Below are 8,067 nucleotides of genomic sequence, written 5' to 3' on the forward strand. Positions count from 1 at the left end.
AAACGGTGGATTAAACTTTGTTTTATAGCTAATTTCCCCTCTTTTTTACTGATTTATTTAAATTATCTATACAGTGAACACAGCGAAAGAATAGTAAATGGTTTTTTGGTTACTTTATTAATTTATATTATATATTTTAGGTTTTTTTTCATAATCTTATACGGATAGTTTAAATTGATGATATAGGATGTAATCCACTTACTATTCTGTTAGCAGAAAGCCCAAGCAACATTTTCGATTTAAACGTTATAATTACGATTCGATTATGCAATTTAAAAGCTGTTCAAACAACGAAAGCAACACGTTTGTTTTTTTAAAAAGCTTCTTTTGAATTTAAATTAAATTCAGATGATTCGATCTATATTTTTAATTATTTACGAATGTATCGGAGACTTCAATTGGTCTTATTCAAATATTCTATAACTGGATAACTTTATCATTTCAAGACTTAGTATTTAAACTTTGGCACAAGCTTTTATATTGTTTCCAAATTATCATACGGTTGGCCATAGTAAACAGATTGAATACGGACGTGTAAAATGAAATTAGCAACAAGTTTTCTGGTGGCTTTCACTTTTGTTTTAGGTAAGATTCTTTACATTTAGAAAATAAGTGATATGTTTAATTTAACACGTGTTCAGAAAACACAGTATATTTATTTCAAATGGCGTTAGCTACGAGATATAAAAAACATATTTAATAGTTATAAAGAAAATAATAATTTGAAAATAATTCGATTAAGAAGTGTTTGAAATGGATACCAATAAACTACTAGATATCAGAATTATTTTTCAAAAGACTAACCAGTACGCTCGAATAAAAAAGTTTAAAAGGCCAAAAAAATTTCAAGGTTGGACAACATTCATGACCAATTGCAAAGAATCCGTCCGATTTAAGGAGACAACCCAACGTGAATACAAATCGTTATACTAACCTCACTCCATTTGGGGTCACTGGATGATAAGTAGTCTGCGATAAGACGAACACTTAAGAGATATAACACCCACTGATATTTTAATGGTAATCAGTGGAAACCACTACAAACTGTAATAGTCCGTAAAAGTCTCTGAATTTTTCACCTTTGATTGGCATAACGCTGGTAGAAATGTTATGCATACATAATTGTTCAGCCAAAAAGCCGCCATCTTACAGTTCCTACCCTAACATAAAGGAACCTTTAGAATTTCTGTTTACAATTTTTCGTGATCTGTCGATTTCAACAGTATTTATCTAAGGATGACAGTACATTTCCTCGGGTTTAGTGAACTAAATATACGCATGCTGGAAATTTACAGAAAAAAATTCTTTCTTCAGATTGGTCTCCTAGATTTATTGTCTTTTTGTTAATAGTTTATTTTGTGTTTCGTACCAAGCCTTTTTTAAGTTTTTGTTTATGTGGTGCTGTAAAATCACAATTGGTTTCTGGTGACAAGTTGCCTCATTGCCAATCTTACCACGCCTTTTTAATTTGTAAATCATTGTATTTACCGGCTTTCAATTTAAAGTATGTCGAACATAAAATAACAGTGATACTGAACACCGGGAACAACAAAACGAGAAGTGCATAATCAAATGGCAAAATCAAAAGCTCAAACGATTGGATACCAATACTTTATCTAAAAAATCTATTTTTTTTTAGTGGCATGTCAAACCTTGGAAGAAATATGGATCAAAACCACGAACAGTGGAGATGTTGATGCCCTCAGAACACACAATGTTTATGATTATTATACCAGTCTGTCAAGCTACCATATATTTCCTGCTCAAAACAGATCCATTATGTTTAGTGTAAAAGCATGTTATGCCGCCTCTGTTCTCCTTTCTGCTGCAGTTGACTTGAATTCTCCCGACTTCTACGAAATATGTTTGGGTGGTGGATTTGAATACGCTTACACATTTTTTCGTCGGAAGTACAATACTGGTGAAACTCTAGGGCCATATACTCCTAAAATAATAAATTGTGCAGAGCATGTGACCTTTATACTAAGTTGGACAATAGCTGGAAGAATTACTCTAACTAAAGATACATACAATGGAACTGAAGTTGTGATAGATTGGACTGATGCTACACCCTTATCAATACAAGGAGTGGGAGTTATGACGTCATGGGGAGCCGATGGAATATGGATTCTGGAACACATTCGTAAGTAGAAATTTGATTAAGTATGAATAAATACAGATATGGTTTGATTAAGATTAAGACCAGAAAGACAACTATTTTGAGATTTTTCTTCTTTTTTTTGTATAATGTCAATGGTCGGTGACCTATAGTTGTTAATGTCTGTGTCATTTTGGTCTCTTGTGTGACAGTTGTCTCATTGGCAATCATACCGTATCTTCTTTTTTATATCATTGTTACCGCAAATGGAAGCATCTTTGGTATTGAAGTTATCATTATGTAAGGAATACTGCAGCTGTTGCTATATAAAACCTGTCTCTATGTCCTTCCTCATTAAATGACTATACAAGGCCAGCAATTTATGTAATTTTGATATCTTAGATGACCTGCTGGCATATTTTTCTGTTTACTATTAAATATATTTTTTCACCTTCACTCCAACGGAAGAGATACATTATTTTCAACCCTGTATGTCCGTAATATCATCAGTTTTATGAAGTGTCTGTCTCATCTTTCTCATAGACTACAAATCAGCGCTTCCTAACATTTGAGATCAGATCCAATGTCAACAGTCTAGTCTGTGCGAGGCATTTGCAGATTCTCTACTTGTCAATTTCTTAGATATAGGAAGATGTGGTGTGAGTGACAATGAAACAACTCTCCATCCAAATAACAATTTAAAAAAAGGGTAAACCATTATAGGTCCATGTACGGCCTTCAACACGGAGCCTTGGCTCACACCGAACAACAAGCTATAAAGGGCACCAAAATTACTAGTGTAAAACCATTGTGAACTTCTTGATTACCAAATACTTATATTTTCAATTACACAATGACCACGTATGAAATAATCTTAAAACATTTCTAGGGAAAATGAATAGTAGCTCCCTGAATATTGTTATCGGGCTTCAGTTGGACATGCTTAACAGTTTTTCATTTTCATTGCTTTAAAAATGCATGCTTACAGAAATTTGTTTTATCAGGAGTGAGCAAGAGCTCATAATTCACTTCAGTTATATATATTTTATTTGCTATAAAGTATAAAAAAATGGATCAAACACAATTTATCTCAACTTAAATAGTCCTCTCCAAATATGAGTTATAATATATAGAATTAAAGGCATTCAATAGTTGAATGTATGGAAGTTCAGAATAGAATAATTACACAATTTCCTAAATAAATAATATTCAGCTCTACGTCACCATGCATATTTACCGAACGAGGTTCAACCCACCATTTTTTCCGAAAATTGTTATATACTGAACGACTTTAAAAACGCAACACTCATTTTGTTGATTTTTTTTACCAAATCTTGTTTAATTCTCTTACAAATACTTTTCATGCTTACCATACTTCTTTCTCATTAAAAAAATCAACATCTGACATCCCTATGATTATTGAATATACCAAATTTTGGAAGTCGCACGAAATTTTTAAAGCGAATTTTTGGACCCATAAAAGATTGTTTCATTTTTTTTTGCTTTGTGAAATAGTTCTTTCAATCCTTGGCCACACATAAATCAGTAAAAAAATGTTGCATCTCCATATTGCCAAGACTGAGGAATAAAAATCTGTATCAGCCCATTAGAATACTGCAAACAGAAAAATATAAACGTGCTGCAACAATACTCTATGACTTCAAAAACTCGTCTTACTGTCCTTCCGACTACGATACAAGTAGACAGAATTTTTTGCTGACCATTAATGACCAGATCAACGTGCAGTGACAATGCAACGTCACCAGAATTTGATTACGCAACGTCAAATGCTAATCAAATTGTCGAATGCCATTGCGTACAGGTTCATGCAATAAATGTTTCCCATCACCTGAACTGCTAAGGAATCGAGTCGACTGAAGGGAAACCTTAAAGCCCTTAAGTTTTAACTGCATAATTGCCAAAACCTGACTTAATTGGTTGAACAAATGCAAACTCAGAAGGTGTAAAACAGAACCCAAAACATGTCAGACAGAATTTGTTGACCTTTCTGACAATCATTTTGGCGTTTGTAACAGGCAGTCATTGCTTTTGATGGTGACACATTCATTCAAAAATAACAAAAAAAAAATAATCTAGTGTTGCGTTTCTAAAGTCGGTCAGTATATTATATTTCGTTTCTGTGTGTGTTCTATTTTAGTGTTGTGTTTCTGTTGTGTCGTAGTTCTCCTATGTTTGAAGTCATACCCAACTATATCAGTCCTATTCAGGACTCTGTCGATAGATATTATAGGGTATACAACATTGTTGAAATCAGAGCAATCGTATTATACGACGTCTCTGTTTAAATGTATACAATAACATTTTTTTTACACGAGTTAAACTTTATACCGATTTACTGAATGCAGGGATTTAGCTTAAAATATTGAATTAAAAAAAATAATAATAATAAAATCTCGTTGAATTTCCTATAAAATAATAAAAAAAAAATCCATTTAAATTAAATTAAATTAAAATTTGAATCATAATATTTCTTTAAAATAATTATGGAAACATAAATATTTGAATATCTTTTATATGTTCTTAAAGTTTATTATGATACATACGTCTTCTGATTTGACACGGGAAATTAAAAGAAGGTATTTATTTTACATTTATTAAAACAAAATTTAAACTCTGGTAATACATTTGTACACACTGACAGGATGTTTAATGTCACCTGGTTGCTTTTGGTTTGCACGTCTACCTGACAATATATTGTTGCGTAACATTATAACCCAAGTCATAGTTCACCTGTTCAGTAAAGGGATGAAATTTTAAAGGTATAGAATATTTATCTATAATAATTGTTGGGCATTGGGTTTTTTTCTCATCGGATTAAAACATTTTATGGTTCTATAAGGAATGTATAAATATATTTCTACAGAAAGATAAAATATACAGAAAACAGGAAAAACACCTTTAAAAAAAGAAGAGAAAAAAATGTATTATGAATTTTATTGTAAAATATTTTCCGGTAACAGTAAATACTGGATATCTGTCAAAATAAATGTTCCCGTGTCACTCTTAAAATAATATTTTTTTTTTATCAAAACATTTTGAAATCAATCATATCGAAATGTCACCAAAGAAAACAACAGAAATATCAGAGATTCTGAATGAAAATTTAAATATAATCTAGAAAAATCTTACTATACAAATCCTTGATTTGATGCAACATTTCCATATACATCATCCGCCATTTTGAAAAATTCCGAAAATTTCCCTTTTTTAAATCGATGTTTGACCGAATTTGCCCTAAAATTAAACTGTTTTAAGTAGTATTCCCGCCAGATATATGTTTCAATATACTTAATCGATTTGCAAAGTTTGTTTTTTATTTACGGAATTTCTTTATTTGTTGTACAAGTAGACATGGGTATCGGTAATTTAGCATTGAGTCAACGGAGAAATGACGAGAAAAAGTGCATTTTTTACAACTCTAAAATGACCGACTTTAATAAAAAATTAAACTGTTAGGACCAACATTGTTTGATAGAAATATGTTTGAATATCATCAAGGATTGATTTGCAAAAGTTAGAAAACGGGTCAGGTTTATGAGAAAATTGAACTTTATTGAAGCATCTATGCATTTTATATGGGGAAATATAATACAAAATGGCGGCTAGTATACGTCACAGAAGTCACGTGATGTCTAACTTAGTTGGATATGATTTCCCTCGGGTTTAGTTTTTGACCCAAATTTGTTTTTTTCTCGATCGATTTATGAATCTCGAACAGCGGTATACTGCCTTTATTTACCGACATTTAACGGTAAAAGTAATCCCCAAGTGCTTGTTATTAGATACTATAAGAGTTTCGAAGTTGTCTAGACGAAATAAAACAATATGGGCGTTGCCAGTCGTTTGTGAGGTACATTACTGAATTTATATGATTCGAAAAATATTAAAACAGTTATTTGATAAAGTCAATTTATTTAAGATATATTCTTCTAATAACTGTAGAATATAAAATAATCCTACCAGGATATAAAATTGAATTATCATACTAAAACAATCTACAGAGAGACGTTGAATTATCTTTTATTTTCATCTCTTCGTTATCCTCTTGAATGGTACTGTGTATAAAAGTTAAGTATCTTACATGTATTTAGGCAGTGCAAAACGTGTGTTCATTACTATCTCCTCGAAAAACGAAATAGATAAATGATTTCATTTCGTCAAAAATAACAATGACATAATTTTGTTTTAACCAACATAAATGTACTTATACATGTAGTGTAGAAGTTTTGTATATGAACATTGTTTGATATTTACAATTTGTATTTACTACTGGTTGTATGTGTAATCGTTTCTTTGCAATCATATTATAAACTTTCAGGAATGAAAAAAAAAATATATATATAATTCGTTCAAAACATCACACACATAATTAAATTAATTAAGAAATTATTTTTAAGAGACATGTGACATGATTGTATATGATACAACTATCCATTAGAGAGCAAATGACGTGACACATGGCACAGTCAGCAACTATATGTTACCGCGTTTTTATGATTGATTTTTTAACACCAATTTAAAATAGCTATTTCATGGTGGTAGTTTTTTTTTTGTGGTGAAGGAAGTATTGAAGATTTTTCACTTTGATAGGCAACTAGTCTAAATATCTCATGTTTACAAACCCTGACAGGGAATATGTGCCCATATTGCATATCACCTGTGAAGATCCTAAGTGACATATATATATATATATATATATTTTTTACTATTATAGCTGTGTTTACTGGATACTATTGTGGCAAGTTTGGAACATATGGTAATATGGTATTGTTGTATATTGCAATGCAGCCGTCCAGAATAAGATGTCTCTTGGAATGTACAAATAATGATGCGTGTTTTGGAGTCAATTTCAATGCTAATACAAGCAAATGTCAACTCATTGCTGGACGTCAGCTTATCGTCAAATCAATTGCCCAAGACTGGAACTTTTATATAAAATGCTTAGCAGGAAACAAAATGTGTCTAGCTTGTTAAGATGTTTAGATGGTAAATGGTTCAAATTAGATAACTTTGCCTTCTTTCACGTATTGATTTTGATTAACGCAAATAACAAGGCTATTCTTGATTTTTTTTTATAATTCTTTCACTTACATTCGATCATTGTTTCCACACACACAATTTAAGATCAGTTTAACTGCAGTTTAAATCAATTGCTGAAGTTTTGTATGCAATCAATTTAATACTCAATAACACATTTTCTTTCACACAAACATAGTTGTTAAAATAATAACAACGATAATTGTAAATTGACAACCGTCATTTATATTTTATATCTAGACGTGAACATAGTATAACAAGAATTAGGGCAAGATTAATAAAATATTAACAAAGCATACATTTTCATAAAATTATATAATGTATACCATTTTAAAAAAGTACAGAAAAAGATCGCCTCTTGAATAATTTGATATATTAATTTAATGTTCAAACCGTTTTTTTTTTACATTTTGTTGTTGTTTTGGATTGTGAACTAAATAAACAAAAGAATCATTTAGGGATTTCAGAGATGAAGTGTTTGTTTATAACGATTCATCATATCAAAGTAAATTAAATAAGATTAGTTAAGTTAAAAACCTTAAATTGAACCAAAAAAAATATTGCCAATGTAAGATCCGAGCGGAAACATAATGAAAACTGTATGAGCAATGAGTTTAAAAAATTACATTTAAATGTTCGTTATATTCGTCTTCAAAGGCAAACACAATACATTTTACCTCTATGTTCCATTTTATGGTTATGTTTCTTGACATACAAGGAAATCAAATACAAAATTTATAGTAGATACTCTGAAACTCATTCAGTCCAAGTTTAGCTGAAGTTTTATTCAGCAGTTTCAAACGAGAAGATTTTTGTTTAAAGTAAGCAAACTGGATTAACAAATTGTGAAAAATTTCTTTAAAAAAGCAATGACAATTTTGATAACATAAACCTGTTAAAGATTTTATTTT

At 30.6% G+C, this 8,067-nt stretch overlaps 1 long non-coding RNA gene across 1 annotated transcript; it reads left to right on the plus strand.

The window, feature by feature from the left end:
- Positions 1 to 455: 455 nt before the first annotated feature.
- On the plus strand, positions 456 to 7,443 carry LOC143074596 (uncharacterized). The gene is made up of 3 exons (XR_012977955.1): positions 456 to 585; positions 1,640 to 2,143; positions 6,834 to 7,443. It is a non-coding gene; the product is annotated as an uncharacterized LOC143074596 (long non-coding RNA).
- The last annotated feature ends 624 nt before the right edge of the window (positions 7,444 to 8,067 follow it).

This window comes from Mytilus galloprovincialis, chromosome 5 (genome assembly GCF_965363235.1).
Source record: "Mytilus galloprovincialis chromosome 5, xbMytGall1.hap1.1, whole genome shotgun sequence".
Taxonomy (NCBI): Eukaryota; Metazoa; Mollusca; class Bivalvia; order Mytilida; family Mytilidae; genus Mytilus; species Mytilus galloprovincialis.